Source organism: Agrilus planipennis, unplaced genomic scaffold (genome assembly GCF_000699045.2).
Source record: "Agrilus planipennis isolate EAB-ADULT unplaced genomic scaffold, Apla_2.0 scaffold10, whole genome shotgun sequence".
In the NCBI taxonomy this organism is placed as follows: domain Eukaryota; kingdom Metazoa; phylum Arthropoda; class Insecta; order Coleoptera; family Buprestidae; genus Agrilus; species Agrilus planipennis.
Window position 1 is genome coordinate 631,089 of NW_020442465.1, and position 21,020 is coordinate 652,108.

General features: G+C 35.0%; 1 protein-coding gene across 1 annotated transcript in view; it reads right to left on the reverse strand.

The window, feature by feature from the left end:
• Positions 1 to 20,095, reverse strand: part of LOC108732425 — a 77,888-nt gene extending 57,793 nt beyond the window's left edge. Inside the window, exon 1 of the mRNA XM_025981014.1 lies at positions 19,751 to 20,095. The gene's annotated coding sequence lies outside the window, so the exon portion shown is untranslated. The remainder of the gene's footprint in view (positions 1 to 19,750) is intronic.
• Positions 20,096 to 21,020: the final 925 nt, after the last annotated feature.

The window sequence follows — 21,020 nt, forward strand, 5'->3', positions numbered from 1 at the left end:
TTGTGTCAGCCCAATCACATATTGTGTCAATACTTATCATTTTATCGTAATTTAAAAACTTGGAAATTGCACGGTACACTATAGGAACTACGATAAATTTTCCCTAATCGGCTCCATGTTTTTAGGCTCCTCCCATTTGACGGATCCCAATACTTACTTGTAATTATTCCGATTAATCCAATTATCTACGTGTGTTAGGTACGCCAGACCCCATACAGTTTATGAGTAGCTTCGTTTCTATTGTTTCTATATTTACGTTTACCCAGAACTTGTCAATGCAATCTGATACTTTCCGTTAGCTAAATTATTCAACTTTGTTTCGAAGATATCTGAACAATGTAGATGGATGTTCGATTATCTGAAATACGACGAGCAAGTTTTCGAAATAGGACACCAAATCGACGGTTAAACAAAAGCAATCATTTTCATTAACTTAACGATGATGTTTAGTCTTTCTGATCTAAACAAAACTGTTGTAATGAGATTTCTATCGAATTTTCCTCGAACGCGAAGCCGTTCTTACACTGAAATCCATCGAGTGCGAGGTTGAATGACATGGCTCGAACAAAATTGTCGTGTAAGTACTTAATGAATTTACGTAATTTGTATTAATTAATTACAATTCATTACTAGCAGTGTTGGGCATTAATCAATTACAATTTCAATCAATTAATTAATTGATTAAAAAATTAATTGTGATTAATTTAATTGCAGTTAAAATTAATTGCAATTAAACTATTAATTGTTCCTTGCAATTAATTTATTTAGATTAATTTAATTAAATCAATTGCAATTAACTTTTTTTATTGTTTTAAAAAACAAGTACAATTAACATCTATCTCGCTTTGATTAAACTAAATAATTGTTAATTGCAACAAACATGATTAACAATTAATTAATTGTTAATTATTAATTGTCCAACAATTTAATTTTTGCCTCACACTGATTGCTAATTTTGATTACTAACTCGGATTATCTTTGTGTCGGAAAATGCTTCATTATGATATGCCTACTAATGTCTTGTTTAGCTGAAGTGTTTTTATTCTGATAAGTCGTAACACAAGAACGCAAAACACTTGGTATACTTAGTTTCACTTAATAGGAGTTCATATGTATATTTAGTTATTATATACATGATAATAATTAGATATGTATTAATGTTTTCGACTAGTTAATATTATATTAATATTACCGTGCAGTGCTGCCTCTACTGACCGAGATATGAACTTGCCTTAGGCAGAGAATAGCTGTACTTGATGCTTAAACGCTGCAAATTTGGATTCATAGAAGTTGAATTTATCATTTGCTTTTTTGAAAGAACAACAACAGAATTTTTAAAAAGCGAAGAAATTCTGGAGTCACATGTGGCCATTTAAGTGTTTTTATTTGAAATACCAAGCAATTATTTTAAACAAAATAGGTTTTTGAATATCATTAGTCAAAATATCTAGTTTTCAATAGATACCAAGAAGTTTGTAAACATTTGGAAACTAAATATCTGCTAAATACTTGTACCTAGCAATTAACTACATAAAAAGAAGTTGCAGAATTAATTCCAATATTTCCCATTTTTGTACAACTAAAAGCTAAAGGTAAAAAAATAAAAAGGAAAGGAATGGAAACCATAATCAAGAAACTTTGCCCATGTAGTACCTAAATCCTTTTTGGATGATTAACTTGTGTAATTTATTGCTTTTAAAGTTATTACTTGTAATAAGTATATATATATATATATATATATGAGTGAATTAAGAAGGTTCGGTTAGCGGATATTTATTCTTTGAGGAGCAAATAATTTTAGCATTTTAATCGAAGAAGTTCGAAACTAATGAACTTTTAAACGTGACCGAGAGAGGTTTTTTGTTACTTTTACTACAAAATAAAATACGCAAAGCAGACAACCGTCAACTTGATAGGGACGGAAAACAAAGTTTTTAAAACACAGTTAGCGGCGAACAAATTAAGGATTAAACGATTCCTTACTTCAGCGAGCTTACTGCACTTTTGTATTATAAATTTATGACTTTCAAGTGCGGAATGTGGCTTCTTAACAAAGTTTAAATCCAATGAAAAGCGAAGCAGCAGATATCCGGAGTACCCACTTTAATATTTTCAGAGATTAAAAATTGCCATATTCTCATTTTTTATTCTGATTAGTTAAATTAGAAATGTTAAAACCTTCGGGTACTGAATTAATTAGCATCAGACAGTAATAAATAGGTGCTTGATTGTATAAATAATTTATGTAGGTATTGTTAGTGGTAGCAGACGGCAAGAGATTATAGAAATAAGCGTCAAACAGTGGCGTACTTATTGTGGAAGATAATAATCCGGCTAAAATCCCTCAGAATAGGTGTATTTAATTGTAGTAAGGTGATGCAACAAAAACGAAATTTCTTTTATCGATTTTTCATGAATATCCCTTCTCTAAATATGAATTTTGAGTAACACTTTGGTGATATTTTAGCGATCTTCCTATTAAGGCGTTTAAATAAAATGGAAGTATTGACAAAACAGTACTGTATAAATATAAATAAAAGTAAAACAAAAATACTGGGGTGCAAGGGAAGAAAAAGTAGAGAAAGAGCTAATATAAAGATAGGAGACGAAAAATTAGAAAAGGTGCCTCATTTTAGATATCTAGGATGTCAAATAAGTCAGGACGGAAGGAGTAGTAGGGATATAAAGCAGAGGATAGCCCAGGGTCGAGTCGCCTTTAATAAACAGAAGTCACTTCTATGCTTGAGAACGGTTAATTTAGAAATTCGAAAAAGATTGTTAAAAGTGTATGTTTGGAGCACGGCACTGTATGGGTGCGAAACATGGGCGGTGGGCGAGGCGGAGGTAGAAGCGTTCGAATTGCGGTGTTATTGGCGAATGATGAGGCTACCGTGGATAGAGAAGGTTAGAAATGAAGAGGTATTAGATAGAATAGGAGAACAGAGGACTCTATGGAAGTCAATAAGAAATAGGCAAGATAGGTTGGTGGGACACATTCTCAGGCATGAAGGCCTAGTCAGAGACATATTAGAGGCAGAAACGGCAGTTAGGATGGGTAGAGGTAGATCTAGATTAGATTATTCGCAAATACTTAAGATATGACTTGTTTTAGTTTTAGAGAAATGCGAAGGTTAGTTCAGCGTACAAACGAGTGGAGGTGCATGTCCAACTGATCTTAGGACTGACGACTTTATGATGATGACTACTAAGGCGCATTTGTTTTTCACTTTCTGACTATATTATAATAACGTTTTGAATAGCAAGAGGCTAATTTAGGAGAAGCCCTAAACAAAAAAATAAAAGTATAAATTTTGGTCCCTAACTTTTTACCTTGGCGCCAAATTAGCCACTGGAAATCCTTCAATTTCGGCATTTATAAAATTTATTTCGGATACTGTGTTGTCTTAGCTTAACGAGTATCAGCTTCACCCTTCCTGCAACCCGAAGATCAAATCTACATGTATCTATTTCAATTTGTAAATCAAATAAAGTATTTAAGGTAGGTACTTGAACCTTCAATAAAATGGCTACCTATCTTTAATTTTGGAAAATTGCCTATTACACGTTCGCTTTATCGAATTATTGACAAAGGGCAACACTCCCTAGGAAAATCGTTCTCGCTTTTTAATGTCGCAGTTAGCATATGGCTTATGTATGTATGTACATACATTTGGGTAAATAGGTTGAGATTCGTATCGATTTGTAAATGTTCCCGGCTCCGTTTGTCTAATTTTCATTGTAACTGAACCGTATTGGAACATTTTGATTTAATATCAACGCTCTTTCGAACAAGTCTGTAACCGTATGGCGTCTCTAAATGAGCGGAAAGCAATAAATTTCAAGTTTTATTGTACAGAATTTCAAATTTTATTATTCAAGAATTTATAATTCTAGCGAATATTTTATGTTATTTAAATATGAGCAAGAGCGAATGATAATATTGTCGTAAATAAATATCTCAATAAAAACATAAATGTGAAATGAGAGCCAAGTTCAATATTACGAATACGCGTCGTCGAATTTGCCGATAAAAATATTGAGATCTACATGGGTACCAAGTTATGTGTAGAAAATCCTAAAATTTTAGAACAAAAACATGCAATAATCTAAAATAAATTTATTGTTATATAAATATACTAGTGACCCGCCCCAGCTTCGCACGGGTGCAATGCTGATACTAAATATATTTTTGTTTTGTTTAGATTATCGAAAAGAGGAAATCTTCAAAAGATACCCCCTGAACATACCAAATATACTACAGAATGTCTTTATATACAACATTCACGGTGTTTTTGTCATTAGACAATACAAACCGGCCTCCCGGCCGGTACCGCCGCAACCGCTATGTCCCTGCATTTTAAATCTGTAATATCTTCAAAAATATTAATTTAAACTACATGTTGTAAAGGGCCATATTGATCTATATTAAATGCACAATGTATTTAAGGTACTTAATTGGATAAGAATTAATGCTGTATTGCCTACAATCGCTTCGTAAATAAGTCATTATTTCTCATAAAATGTAAAGGATAAAAAATGGTTATTGTGGGTTATCCCTAAGAGATAGACATATACCACAGCGGAATTTTTTGTAGAGCCTTTTAAAATGTACAATATTGTAGTACATTATTTTGATCTATCTCGTAGGGTTCAGCCAGCGTTTGCAATGTAAGCCCAAAAAATGTGTTTTTTTACGACATCACATTAGAAACCTCTAAAATTATCAATGTTTCCCTGCTATATTATGCACATATTATACATATAAACCTTCCTCTTGAATCACTCTGTCTTTTAAAAAAAACCGCATCAAAATCCGTTGCGTAGTTTTAAAGATTTAAGCATACATACATTTTTAGCGCGAGTACCCACCCTACTTTTGAGATATGCCATCTATCAATTCACACCCCCACAAAAACACTCCCCTCCCCACTTTTACATCTCCCCCTCCCCAATCTTTCCAACAATTCTCCCTTGGGAGTAACAACCTTAGGGTTGACTTCCCTACTCGAGGAGGGGTTTTAGACTGTAGGCGTTTCGGCGAATCCTACACTATCTCCCTTCAAGGCGTGTCTTTTGAAGACCTCGTGGATACACTAACCAAAAAAATACTAAACGAGACAATATGGATAGGTGTAACGTTTAAATAGTAAAGCTTTCTTGTCAAATATGCATGCAAGTTGTTAAAGGTCACATTCGATAATAAGTGCAATTAATTAAAAATGCCAATTAATGCAGCCTTATAAGTTAAAATACGTTGGGCTAGGTACAGGTACAGGTACAGGCAAAGAACACGACTACAAACACTTGAAGAAGTGGTTTCTAAATTATAATTTGGAAATTGTTTGAACTTGAACGAAATTATTGAAACCTAACCTAAATAGACACCTTTTGAAAAGGAACAAAGCAAATGTCGTGTATGACAAAACGAAAGACAAGTACTATAAACAATTCAAAAAAATATCTCATGTTAGTATAGGTTTAGGCTTTTTTATACACAAAGGGGGAATGTTTTAGAATAGTTTGTAAAGAAGATGAAGGTAGGGTTAGAGCTGATATAAAAATTAGAAACTAACAACTAGAACCCTAGAAGGAGTTGTCGACTTTCGATGGGAAAAGTCATTTAATAGATAAATTTAGAAATTCGAAAAAGATTGCTCTACCCTATCGTATTAATCGAGATATAGCATTAAAACTAAGTAAGCCAAATTGGCATCGTTCAAACTTTTAATTTGATATTTCAAAATCTTGAAGTGCTAGGATAATTTTGAAAGCAAAAGATAAAATCCTGGCAATTCTTGTAAGTAAATGTTTCAGACAGAAATTCTAATTTTATCTTAACTGACGCCGCCTCATCTTCTTTGTCAAAGCATTTATTCTTATCTGTTGTGGAAGTTACGTCTTTATCTTTTATTGTCCGTGTAGTTTTTAAACGACCCCTATACTCTCGCCGTTATTAAACACCACGGAGTTGAAGCATTAAACCAGCAATTATCCCTTGTATCGCGGCAATAATGGCTCAGGCATTTCAGACGTCAGCGGTAAGATATGCTAGCTCACATTCCGTTAAGAAGCCTTTATTCTCGCATACACACACACACACGAGAGATAAGGCATTTGACAACTATAGGGTTAAATTACCAGATGTTTACATGCATTTATAATAACCATCAAGATGTACCTACAGATGATAATATCCACAACACGTGATGTCTACACATTTCACAGCACTGTTTAACTTTCCGATGGCACAAAGCGTTCATACATTTCGAGAAGGCGCTTTTGGGTATTGTATAAGGAAACCTCTTTAGTTAAAAGAGAAATGCAAACAGTACAATTACAGTGAAAGACGACTTGGTAAAGGTCTAGATGAGGGGGTACGAAAGAGGAGGTCTCCCCCACCACTGTACCTTAAAAAGTTCGTGGCGGTCTCACCCCCATAAAAAGTTATGGGGGTTCAAAGTTAATAAATATGCCAATTTTTATACATTTCTAGGCATGTAAATAGGTATTTATATCTATAGTCATTCTTAAACAACATTCAAAGGTAAAACTAATGAAAAATACATAAAAATATTGAGAAAGTTATATAAAGGTCTAGATGATGCCCCCCCTTCAAGGGTGGGGGTGGGGGCGATCTAAAGAGGAGGTCTCCCCCACCACTGTACCTTAAAAAGTTCGTGGCGCTCTCACTTCCATAAAAAGTTATGGGGGTTCAAAGTTAATAAATATGCCAATTTTTATACATTTCTAGGCATGTAAATATTTATATAGTCATTCTTAAGCAAAATTCAAAGGTAAAACTAATGAAAAATACATAAAAATATTGAGAATGTTATGTATCGCACTTGAAACCATTTCGACTATTTGTGTGTAGCATTTAACCCTTAACATTTTNGGGCCATCATCTAACCCCCATATCTTTTTATGGGGGTGAGACCGTTACGAACTTTTTATGGTACAGTGGTGGGGAGACCTCCTCTTTCGATCCCACACATCTCACCCCCTTCGGGGGTGGGGGCCATCATCTAGACATTTACCGACGACTTAATAGCGATTCTGTTTGCATATGAATACGAAATTTTGCACTTTGACAATTTTTACAAAATATAAATACCTACTGAGAATATTTTCAGATGCATTTTCGTAAAATAGTGTTAACATATGGGAAATACAAGCCTTGGTGTTTATGTACAAATCACCTATTCTGTTATTCCGTTACAAGTATGCAAGAACCGTGCTTGTGGTTATCAGCAACTGTGTCGATTCACATACGAAGTACTATGTAGAATTTGCACCAAATAGGCCGCAGAAATTGGCTAAAATTCAACGAAATTTAAACAATGTAAACGCCTACAAAATTCTAGTCTAGCGATTTAATTATCGATTTTATGGTGGGTCATATAATTGCCTACCATAAATACTTAATTTCTATAATTCATCAATGATTTTCTTGCAGTCATAAGAAAAGTTTTAAGATCGTATAGTTGGGATGATCAAAATTGACAGAGTCCGCAATATCTATATCTCTTTTTTTCTTGTTTCTACTTGGAACTGTAGTCATTTGCTGCGTTTTGAGCGCGCCCTTGTTAAGTTAGGAAATGCTTCATGAGTAGATTAGACAAAGTGAAAAGAGATAGCCGAATAATAGTAAGCGGTGCAACATTAAAAGCCCAAAAGATCAGAGTTGGTTTTATAACTGCCAGGCTGGAATTACATCTTTAAACAAGTGTCTTTGCTTTTCTAAATTCCTGAGAGTGTTAAACTTTCTTTTAAAGTCCGATGCTGGCAACATTTTAAATTCTGATTGTCTGCATCTCTTTCCGTTACACATCAATTGGTGTAAGGTTATTCCTTTTTCTTTATTAGTGTCCGCTGCAATTCCTCTGTGTTTACGATATTCCCTACTACGTCTGTCGTGAGTACAGGTAAGAGTTATGTCAGCAGCCGCTGATTTCTAGTCTGGTTAGTAGGTTATAAAAAGTAAGTAAATGCTACAGTTTTATTGTGGACTATGCCAATTTTGACCGTCCCAACTTCAATACTTTTTTTTTCTTATAGGTTAATCAACATTCTGTTCATTTTAACATTCGTGAGAGTATTGAGAATTGGGATGAGTTATTTTCCTTCAACTTCCTTTTGAAGAATTACTTTGAACTTCTATTGATTCTGTTTGGCATTTATTTACTTGATTCACTTGTTGAACATTCGACAAAGCTATCATTCTATGTTTTACTTTTGACATTCCGAACATAATAATTCCTTTGGCGAAGCAGTATTGTCAAGTCTTTAGAAAATCGGCTAAAACCTCAAATAAAAATAATTTCAAAATAGAAATAAGGGTGCTCAGTCAGACATCATCTGTAAGTTTATTTACTTTTTTTGTTGCGAATACGGCTTTCGAGATACAATTCGATTATTACACCCTTTTTAAGTGACATAGAGATATAAATATCTGCTATTTTTAAAACTCGATGGTATATGCATATACCCTATAAAATTTGATACCGAGGACAATGAATTTAACAATTTTGATATCAGATATTTATTTCGATGAAAAAGTCTCCCGAGTAGCACACATTTCAAACAAATTGAATGTAAATTATTTAAGGGTAGACTACAATAATTTTTTTCGAAATATAAAAATATTTGATGTAGTATATCAACCATATACTAGAATATATTCCTAATAAAAGATGTACTTGTCAAAAATTGTATTAATGCTAACTATTAACGAATATAGTGTTGACGTTATTATTATGCCTTCATCTAGAGTTCATAAAGGGACTATTATTCACTCAAATGTTATAAAAAGTTGAGCTAAAGTTTCATTATAAAAGCGTCGTATAAATATTGGTTTGTGTGGTAGCTACCTACTGTTTTTATAGTTACTAAAAGATCGTCAACACCAGTTAATGCTCACGATTATTTTATTTAATAGATTAAAAGGCTACGATCACGTCTAGCATTAATAGAAAATAAAAGTGTTCTAAAAACTATTTATTGTAATTTCCATTCCGACTGAAATTAATTAATGTCATATTGGTTATAACTAGAAACCGAGTGTGCTCGAAATTCGACCAGTTTGCTTTCGAATCAAATAACATATATTTCTCGTTTATACGAATATATTAACCTCAACTTTTCACACTTTTAAGCAATCACAAACATAAAAGGGTGGATAACTCAAACACTATCCGAAAACCCGTACGAGTTGTTCTAGTTGTAACAATTTATGTTGTAAAACTTAAAGTTGATAAGGATGATTATTTAATGTAAAACCACGCCCACGTCTCGGTCTATATGAGGGCCTTCTTCAAGGCTACAAATGTGATATATTTTCGACTTTACGAGATAGGAAAACTCTGTCCGGGACCAAAATTCTGCACATTTTCTATTTATTGATATCAGCTGTTGTTAGCCATCTTTGACAGCCATCATCGCCAACCATTTTTTATAACTTCGCCACTTGTCGTGGATGTTTTTCTTTTCTGCGGCTACTTCAACTCCTAGGGCCTTCTTTACCTGTTGCTTCCTGATCATAAGGTATTCCTCTGCTGCTATGGTTCACGATACCTTATTCAAGGCAAATGGCGAAGCTCTACAAGATGGCTGACAATGACAGCTGTCAAAGATGGCTATTAACAGATGATATTCATGACGTTGGAGTACGCGCGAATAAAAAGAACGAAAGTGAACCTTTATAAGCAAATACGTGGGATTTTAGTCCCAGGCAAAAGTCCTCTACCTCCATACTTTTTATGTACATATGTATCTATTTTTGTATTTCAGTTTGTTGGCTATATATCACTGTTTTTCTGTTTGTTCCTCGTTATTGCCTGTCACCAATCATGACGTTCGGAAACGACCACGTTTGTCGGTGATCCTGGTTGTTCGGTCAAGCATTATTTGCGTTTGCAAATAAAGGAAACAAGAGACAAAGGAAATAAAGGATACTGGGTCCGATGCCGCAACGATTTTTGTTCCAATAGCACGACCGTCTATATGTATATTCTTCGCGGTCTGATAAGGGAAGCAACCCTTGAAATGTGTCCACCACCACTTTTCCGATACGGATATCGCCTCTCCGCAGGGAAATGAACGTTGCATTGAATGGGATACGTTACCTAAGCGTATATCTGGAAAGGGTTAAAGGCAAAAGCACAAAAGCATTTGTTTAAATGTAGCAGTTCGAATTGAATAAAATTTTCTCTAACAAGTTCCGTTTTTTTAATTATTTGTTGTGTACAAGTAACATTAAAAAAATCATTTTAAGCTTATGCAAGTGGCGTAGATATCAAACTTAAGTAGGTACAAAGTTTGTTCGTGAAATAATGAGAATGGGTCTAGTAAAAATGATCTATTGTTTAGATTGGTAAATATGTAACTGCTCTGAAAATTATTCAAGATAATCTCTTTGAGTTTTGATATACTGCTGCCAACGCGATTCCCACTTTGCGAAGCCCCTTGGAAATCAGCTACTCTAAGCGCTTCTTGATGGAGTCGAATGGCTTTCTCTTCAGCATTGAAAACAAGAAAAGGTCTGCTGGGCTGACATCGAAACTGCTAGTGGCTGCGAAAGGTTGCAGTCCCTATTCGGGCCAGGTAGCTCACAACGAAGGATGTGTGGGTTGGAACGCGGGATGCTTCAAGCTCCATCGTTTCCGTTTGACGCCTGTGTGTAGACGCGAAAGGAGTATAGTACTTCGGAGGTAGGAATTGTTTATGGACCACTCCATGCTTCTCAAAGAAGACAACGCACATTGTCCTTACCTTGGACTTCGACATTATCGCTTTTTTAGGACGCTGGAGAGTTTGAGGTTTTAGCATTTGGTTTGGGGAAATACTGGAACATCCATGATTCGTTACCAATTATTACGTCGTCGCGCGTCGTCTAAAAGGTCTGGTTTATCTTCTATTTGGTCCAGCATCTCACTTCGTTCTTGTTTTTATTCACTCATTGCTCAATATTTTCACTATGGTAGATACAGTAGAATCCGCTTATAATGACATCGAAGGAAAATGAGACAAACACGTCATACTAAGCGGGCGTCATACAAAGCATAGTCTTAGAAAATAAACAACTTTCTATTTTGGTTAGTTATTTAGTTTAATAGATAGAAAAACTACAAATTGTATATATTTATTGACAGAAAAAGAAAAAGAACGATGAATTGTAATATCAATATTCATAAGGGTCAAAAAAATGTGCGAAAATATTATTAATCATTTGGATCACTATAGCTGGATATGATTTCTTGAGAATCAGTCATAGAAAAAGATATGTCATTTTAAACGGAGTTATTATATCCAAATTTTCCTATATAGAATTTAATATAAAAACCAAACTTAACACTGCAGTTACTTCATATTAAGCGGTTGGTCAATATAGGCGGAGTCATAATAAACGAATTTCTCTGTACCAATTTCACATGAATCTTCTGCATGTTTAAATTTTCAGAACTAACTTTGTGAATCGTTGTTTTACACATGTTGAGGTCTTCGGCGATTTTATTAATTTATAGTAAAGATAACAATATAAACAGTTTTAATTACTATATATTTGATGTAAGCAAACATTTGTACACCATCAGCAACATATATAGTGGAAACTTAGGTATAGCACTGCACAAATTTACGTTATTGCGACAAATATTTTACTTTCCAAAGTTGTTTCAAACCTTAGTTTAAGTAAATATACCGATAGATTGTTTTGCAGGTACGACAACATCAATTTACTGATTAATTTCCTGGTAGAAGACTAAAATGTAAGTAAACATAATGCTTTAAAAGCACGTCACCTAATACTTTTAGTGCATTTTAGGATTAAATTGCTAGTATAATTGCCTTTAAGTAGAGCATTCTATAGTTGGATCGTTATGGTTTTTCCTCTGTTTTATGTCGTTTACCATGAACAAGATTAAGATTAATATTGACTTTGCTCATCGTTCAGAATCTTGAATAAAGTAAGAAAAATCACGCAGTTAATACACTGAGACTTCAAGACCAATACTCTTTTAGAGTGTTAAATAAAATATCAAAGTAAGAGACAACCATAAAGCTAATATAAAAACGAAATGTGTGCTAGGACGTAGTAGAAGTGAAACTCCAACGGACATGTGGAAAAAGGAATCGCAACAAAATTTTTGCTTCAAGTGTTACGGGCAGATTGTTAATGTACTGTGTCCCTGCGCACATTTAGTTTTCACAGGTTTACTGCAAATTATGATTTGATTGTTACACAGACCGCAAATAGAGGCGATGATGTCCAGTCACGTGGAGAGCAGAGGTAAGAAAATAACAGCTGAGCACAGAACACGCCGCCGGGACTCTAGCGGACTCCCCGCTTTCCGCGCGGCTGCGCATTATATCTAATACAGGCATTGCCCTCTCTCCGGCGCCGCCAGTCTTTCTCTCCCACCACCGTTGTCGTCTCTAACTACGTGACATACCGTCTACCCCCTCCACGCGGCCGTAACGCTTTTTCGTGACAAAAAAGATCGTAAAACCCCGTTTATATAGAAGTTTCGCTTCAAAAAATGATCTCATATGGCAAAAACAGATACTTATTTAATTGTTTTAGTTTAGCTGACAGATCTCCAAGGACAATAAACTTGTGTGTACCTATATTTAGTCAATTTCCGGTTACTGGATCTCCCTTAAGGGAAAATTGGATGTAATTTTTAATGGGTGACACGATATTGTTTCAGGATATTCTATAACACGGTTGGCTGTAATTGCACAGAGCGGCGGTGAACCCATTAGTTGAAAAGCTTATTTTCCACTTTAATATTGCACCGTATTCTCTCAAGAATTTCTGTTAAAGGGAATAATTTTCCATTTTTCATTTGTGGCTGCATTTTTAAATTATTTAAGTGCTTAGAATTTTATGCAGTTTTAGAAACTAATTTTAAACGATTACTTTTGTTTTATATCACTCACACAGCGGAATATGTATAAAATAATGTGGAACTTAGATATAAAATGGAATCTGTATTGACTGTAAAATATGGAATTCAATAAAATAAAATCAAAAATGTGGGTTATAAGGGAGGAGATGGAGTTAGGACTTATATAAAGATCGCATACGTAAAACTAAAAAAATTTCGCGCTTCTCGAAGTCAAACGTCTTAGAATGGAAAAAGATGAGGTAAAGATATATAAAAAAAGAAAAATCATTTCTGTGCCCGTGAATGGTTAATTGAGACATTCGAAAAAGATCAGTATTAAAATTAACGGAAAATAAAAATAAGTTAGAAGCGTTTGTGGTGAAGCATTACCGTAGATAGGAAAGGTTACAAATGAGGAGGTCAAAACGGAAAAGAAGAGGGCATGAAGGGCAGTATAAAATGGAAGAGGAAGACGTAGGTTATGTAATTCTTAGTAAATAAATTGTGTAATTAAAACTAAATTGGGGGTTAAAAGTTATTTATTTTCTTAAAAAAACTACCGACGTTTCGCTCTAAATTGTCAAGCTTTATATTTCTCAAGGCTAGTCTTTGAAGTCAATAATGATGAAAATCTTTTTTGAAAAGATAGACTCCGGTTCCTTTAAATAAAAACTATCAAACTGATATAAAATCTAAATTAATTCATCCAATAGACAAAACACACCGTTTATATCGGTCCGATATGATTCCAAGAACCAAACCGCGTGCAACAGTGTTTTCATCAGTCTGGTACATTTAGCTACATTTGTCATTTTCAATGTTTTTTTAAGTGTTATTCATACATTGAAAACCGATATTTTCCACTAAAAAACCGGTTTTCGAATTTCATAATTTTCTCCAAAAAACCGACAAACTCTAATACCTACTGTTAACCTTTTGTAATTTTCAACTTTATAATCTGCTTACAAAGTGATTTTCGACACACCCTGTAGAAGCTAAAACATATACCCACGTATACTGTTTGTCTATCACTTTTAACGGCGCTTACTTCTGTAATAACGTTTCTTATCAGCCCAGAGAGTGGTGATGTTTGAGCTTCATCTCTTGACTTTATGCGGTGTTCTTGGTTCTTCAGTTCCTCGTTAAGTGTATTATGGCGGGGAGGCTTTGGTCTCCCCATTAATTGCCGGCAGCTCGCTGTAGATAAAACTAAACTTGACGAAAGACGGGGAGCTGTTGTGCAATAATTACTTGTGTAAAAGGGGTCGGGGGTTGTTGCCATCGTTAACTTACCGAATGCGGTCAGCACTTAACACAGCATGACAAATGATTTCAGTTTAGAACACGTAGAAATTGAGTTCTTGAGTGATAAAGGAGAATTTGTTGTTAGCAAAATGCAGCCAGCACAGACAATGAAATTTTTGTGAAAATTCATACTCTTCGTGCATACTAACGAATTGAAAATATGTAAAAAGGTAATGAAATCGTATTAACGGCGCGGTAAACGCCATTTGTAGTACTATGCTACTTTTAGTGTACTACAGATGGCGTTTGCTACACCGTTCGTAGGATTTCATAGAATAAACGTTAACGTTTCCTAAAAGTTGAATTTCGTGGTTGAGTTTGAAATTTTATTATAAAGCTATCAAAAGGAATTAAAATTTAAATTAATTGCAATCAAGAAACAGGACCAAGTGCGACCAAAATTAAATTTTGACGCTTAAACGCCATCAGAACGTGCCTTGTTGGAAAAAGGGGTTACTACCGAAAGAAAATTAAACTCGAGTTCGAACACAGTAGCCTTTCCTGTAATGAATGAATACTAAGGCGTCAGATATTAGAAATAAATTTTGAATCAGAAGGCCTTTATTTTCGAACAAAGTATAATGGCAAAGTGATCCGCGATTTCTTACGAATACTACTTGACAAGTTGGCTAGTAAAATATTTTTAATTTTATCGGAGATTACCAGTAGAATTCATACTATTGACTATAATAATACTCTATGACATACTTTGAAATTCAATAGTGATTAATATTAAATATTAATTAGTTAATTAAATTAATTTCAATCTGTTTCATATCTGTTAATATATATACATTAGTTCCACAGATCTGTGACGTAATAAGTATATTTCGTCACTATTTCGTAGGTCACATCTCGTAGCTTAATGAACAGAGCATTGGTGCCTAAAGCCAAAGGTCCCGAGTTCGATTCCAGTCGACAGCAACAATTTTTCGTCATTAAGTTGAGGTAATAGCGGATAAAAATTAAAAAAAAAAATTATTACTGAAGGTCAAGTTGCTATTTTTACTTAAATGGTTTATTTATTAGAACTCTACTATTGGGTTGAATAATAATTATTATGCGATAATTCAACAAAGTTGTTATTCTATTTAGCAAAGCATATCAACACTAAATTAATTATTTGTTAGACAGGTAGGTACCTTCTATTGCTATACATCACCTTCACCGTTTTCCCTGAAAAATAAACCCATTTATCTTCGGGAAAGCTGTCACATAATCTTCACTGACACCCTTTACTAATAGGATTACCCATAGGTATGTCAACGGGCTTATTTGCGGATCTTCATATCAGACGAAACACACTTGCGAAGTTACGAGAATGTACAATTTATTGCTAAATACCGTGCCTACGAAACAACCGAAAATCCGAAATTAATGAAACCCATTTTTGGTGGTCGATGAGTATCTTTTTTAGATGATTTTACTCTCAGGCGCGGGACTAGCTAAGGGCAAATCGAATAGGGTATTATCCTCTTCTCAGAAAATATCATAAATGGCGCGGTAAACGCCATCTGTAGTACGATGCTACATTTTAGGATTACGTATGCTCCAACAAGGTCCATCTAAATATATGGATTTCTACTTGCTGAAACGAATCCCGGCGTAGCTAACTTCAACGTGATAGGCACGTTACCATAATCGAATAAAATAATTCGAAGTGGTCTGTCTTTTCTCGAAACAAACTGCCAGATGCGGATCGCAATTTCGATCTTCTTGGATCTCATCAGCGCGTCGCAGGCAGCTCCGACAGAACAAAGACCAACTTTTATCTGCTGTCTTAACAGCGCGTTTTAGAAAATACCACAAATGGCGCGGTAAACGCCATCTGTAGTACGTTGCCACATTTTAGGATTACGTATGCCCCAACAAGATCCATTTAACCCTCTTTTTAGCTCATTAATGAAGAAAATTTAATATCCTTAATCGATGGAATTATAAAGTATATAAAATGAAAATCAATAATCTCGAGTATTTCCTTAAACGACTATGACGACAACCAACAGTCAATTGTCACAATTTTGACTAAAAGATTAAAGTCAAGGTTACATATGTTGGATTGGAGTTTCAAGGTAAATATCGTGATTGAAAGATTATAAGTGAAAGATCATACAACATTTTGGGAGAGTTATCTAAAGGCCCATCTTATTCAATTGAGAAAGTGAGAAAAAAGGTTGAGAATAATTTTCAATCTCTGTTTTGATTATAACTGAGACGTGACTGGTGTTCGGAGAAAAATAAAAGTTGGAAGAGTAGGGAACTGCAACTGCAACGTTATTTGTCCTTGGAAAAGCTGATCCAACATTGTCAATGCATTGTGTACGTCTCTACCCTTAGAATGCGTTAAAAGTATCTAGCACAAGTAGTTATTAAAAAGACGAGAGGGCGTTATTACACCCATGAGAGTCATTATCTGCCCTTTCCTCACTACGTTCCACCCCAGACGTATTCAAACTACTGCAATACGTTAAGATTTTTAATGCAACGTGCACAGAATTCGAGAATATGACGCCGAAAAATATGATGACAAATTTCTTTTACGTAGCTAGAATGAACCTGATACCGCGAAAAAAGTTTGATTCTTTAACATTGTATTTGTTTATTTTGCGGAAGTTTTCTTTTTCTAACCCTTTGGGTTCTTTTAATCTGATATCAAAGAGCTTTCACGAATGTTTTCTTTTTTATACGACCCCAGCGTAGTTCAAAAGAAGGATTCAGGCCTTAGCAAATAATTGTGGGGTGCATTCAGTAGAGAAAATAATGACGTAGGGAAAGTCACTAGCGTCCACAGCAGAGGTCGGGAATCTGCGGTTTTCACGAGTTTCTTGTACAGCTTTCATTAATGTCAGTCCTTGTGTTAATTATTATGTAGGGGGCAACTTAAAAATTAATAGAATTGGGTAAAAAACGTGCTGCCATTTGTTCAATAAGATAAGAATTACAATGTTGGAGCTCTTATGATAAAAGTATATAAAAACTATAATTTTACAAGCCGCATTTATAGGTATATAAACTTGTGTGGCCTCCTTCATTATACCGAGCGGCATGGCGTAGAGGTTTAGACTATTGCTTAGCATTCGGGAGGACACCGGGTTCGTCTGCCTTGTTCCAAGTTTTTCTGTGGTTTCCTTGGATCATTTAGGTAAACGCTGGGCAATCATATTCCACAGATAATCTTTCATTCTCTTCTGTCTTCATTTCGTCCGTCTCATCTTTGTCACCCGAACCACCATTCACCCATTCCCACGATTCCTGAAAGGAGATTGAAGAAGGTCTTCCGCTTTAACTTTCGGCGTAGTCCGGAGGGACTGCCTGCCTACCAACATTAGTAGCTAGGATAGTGTGTACGTCCCGAATTTTTCCGAAACAACATAGGACCTTGTAAAAATCAAGAAGATGAACCAGAATAGTCTCAGCTTCTTTGCAACAGTTCAATAAAATTTTGTACCAATGGATCCCTGATGGTAGTTTCGTGCTAAAGACTCTCCCTCGAAACCTACGAGGGCGGTTCAATAAGTACCCGTGTTAGAAATGAAGACACCTTTTTTTTAAAATTTGTTTTTTTATTTTTCAACATAGGCCCCTTTTAGAAAGATATGCTTCTCCCAATGACCCTACCATTTTTTTTACCCCTCCAAAAAATAAGATTTGTCGAACTCTCCAAAATACCCCTTGTCTCGGCGATGACTTCCTCGTTTGAGCTAAATTTAATTCTCGCTAGTCATTTCTTCATGGTAGGGAACAAGAAGAAGTCGCAGGGAGTCAAATCGAGTGAGTACGGGGTGTGCGGCAGCAAATTCATAACGTAATTCATGCATTTTGGCGGCAACAACTCCTGATGAATGTGCCGGTGCGTTATCGTGTTGAAAACGCACCTTCTTTTTCGTCAAATGCGTCCGTGTCTCCTTCAATTTTTTGTCGAAGCGGTCCAATAACTCACTGTAGTATTGTCCAGTGATCGTTCTTCCTTTTCCTAAAAAATCCGTAAAATGATTTCCTCGGTAACAACGTTTGCCAGGCTTCCTGGTCGCTCCTATCAAAAACGGATCTTTGCCCACGTTTAAATTCGTTGAAGCAATATCTAACTGTGGTCGTAGATGGCGAAATGTCTCCATAAACAGTATCCAACTTTGTTTTCATCTCCTCGCATTTTTTCCCATCCAAAAACAAAAAGCGAGTTACCGAACGATACTGCTCTTTTTCCATCTTAGCGAAAATAACGAAACACGTCTGAGTGGAATGGCTGCCAAATCCAAACTAACCTATCAATCAGTCTGAAATTCGTTTTGGCGTGGTTTGATAGATGGCAGCACACGATGACAACGCCAATTTCCCTCAGAAACGTCCTCTGTCTTCAAACACGGGTACTTATTGAACCGCCCTCGTATTTACCAGACGCTCATTGAGTGATCTTGTTATTAGATGATATTGCAAGGTGAGGCAATACCCAATTAGGAATGAAGAAATATTGACAATAATCAGGCCTTGTTTTAATTTATTTGTATTCTTGTTTTCAAAATTTGTTGTCATAATATTTGTTTCCGTTTTTCCATTCGGGCAGCTATTTAGTTAGACGTAGAAATTTCACCCTCATAAACATTTGCTCCAAGCAGTAACTTGTTTGAATGTATTGAGCTGCTTTAGGAAATTGGTTTCTTTCCATGATAGACGACCTACATCTAAAATATACCAGGAGTTTTGGCAGTTTACGTACGAAAGTATATGCTTTGATTTAAACTTATGCGATGCAAAAGTCAGGCAAGGAACAATTCACTTTTCTTGAATGATTTACTGCTGGACAAAGGTAAGCCCATGCTATTTTACGCTTTCCTTAAACGGAACATCATATTTTATAGAAGCATTACCATAAAATTGATATGCAAATGAAAATCCGTGACAAATAGTCCTGGGACTCCGTGACTTTATTGTCCAACGAGGCAATGGGTTTATGTATGTGTAGTTTCACCTATCTATGTACGTATAACGATCTCGATTTCTTTTTTCTTTTCAGTTTTAATTAAATGGGTAGCTTCCAGTGGGAAACACTGAAAACAACCGGCAATTGCATGAAGATGCTGAAAAGCGAAACAGCTGCCCCCAAAGCAAAAAATAATAAAATTGGTATAACAGAAAATTAAAATACCAATTGATCATTAAGAACAACAAATACTTTAGTCGATGCCTACAGAAGGTGGAAATAAAGTAATAAATAATTAAAGAATTAAATTCAATCGAGATGACAATTTGTAAAGATAAAGTAAATAACAGATAAATTTAACTTTATTAATTGTAATTAAGATAATTGACATAATCTAACTATAGGCAAAACGTAGGTGTGATCTGTTACCATATGAAAATTAAAATTAAAAAAAGATAATTTTCGCTTTATAGGTTTAAAGAACTAAGGAATGTATAGATATGAAAATAGCAGAAGATAATTAAGTACATAATTAGTTAGAAGCATTTCGAAACATAAATCTGCTGAAAGATTTAGATTAAATACACTTGTAATGAAGAAATGAAACTGCAAAAAGTTTGCGAACTATTTAGAGCCTTACCTTGTTGCTTTATAAACCGATTGTTCATCTTGCTATAGATGACCACCTAATTATTTAATATGTTTATACGATTTTATTGAAGTTGTAGAACAATTAGTTATACATATGATCTTCTTAAAGAACTCGCTTTTTCACTTTTTTTATGTATAGTTTTGTACTAGTTATCATTTTTCTTAACTATCCCGAAAAAATTAATATCTTCATACAATTTTATACTTTTAAAAATGTCTGTTTGGTTTCGTAAACAAAACTAGCTAAATCCCACTGAAATAAGTTTATAAATTAATATTTGTGTGGTCGACACTCGAATCGCGCGGTTTATGGTGTATTTACTTCGGGGGAGCGCATTCGCCGACAATTGAGCGAAAACTGCTGCTAACCGGCGCGTTGTGGGATGAAGCCACGAAGTTTTATCCCTCCGTGGTGGTGGTTGCACACGCGGCCTACTACGCTGTCGGTGGTCGCCCTAATACTATCGTGGAAACTTTGCTTTGCATCAAAAGGAACAATTAATGGAAACGGCGATAAAAGCTGCCAACATGTCGGTCTTCTTTTCTTTAGTTTTCTCTGCGATTGAGATAATACGGAAGTAAATGGAGATATTATATTTATGTCACTTAGTGTAAAAAGAAGAGCACTTATGATTGTATAATAGAATGGTTAATTAAAAAAGAAATAATTTCGGTACTTGACATTTTTAATAACATTTAGAAAGAACGCGGTCGCAAAATTGTAAAGCATTTTATAAATAATCCGCATAGACAAAAATTTTCATTCTCTCCAGTCTCTCAGAGTCTTTCAGCGTCTCTGAGAGCGTCTCGGGGTGCATTCAGTAGAGAAAATAATGACGTAGGGAAAGTCACTAGCGTCCACAGCAGAGGTCGGGAATCTGCGGTTTTCACGAGTTTCTTGTACAGCTTTCATTAATGTCAGTCCTTGTGTTAATTATTATGTAGGGGGCAACTTAAAAATTAATAGAATTGGGTAAAAAACGTGCTGCCATTTGTTCAATAAGATAAGAATTACAATGTTGGAGCTCTTATGATAAAAGTATATAAAAACTATAATTTTACAAGCCGCATTTATAGGTATATAAACTTGTGTGGCCTCCTTCATTATACCGAGCGGCATGGCGTAGAGGTTTAGACTATTGCTTAGCATTCGGGAGGACACCGGGTTCGTCTGCCTTGTTCCAAGTTTTTCTGTGGTTTCCTTGGATCATTTAGGTAAACGCTGGGCAATCATATTCCACAGATAATCTTATATTGGT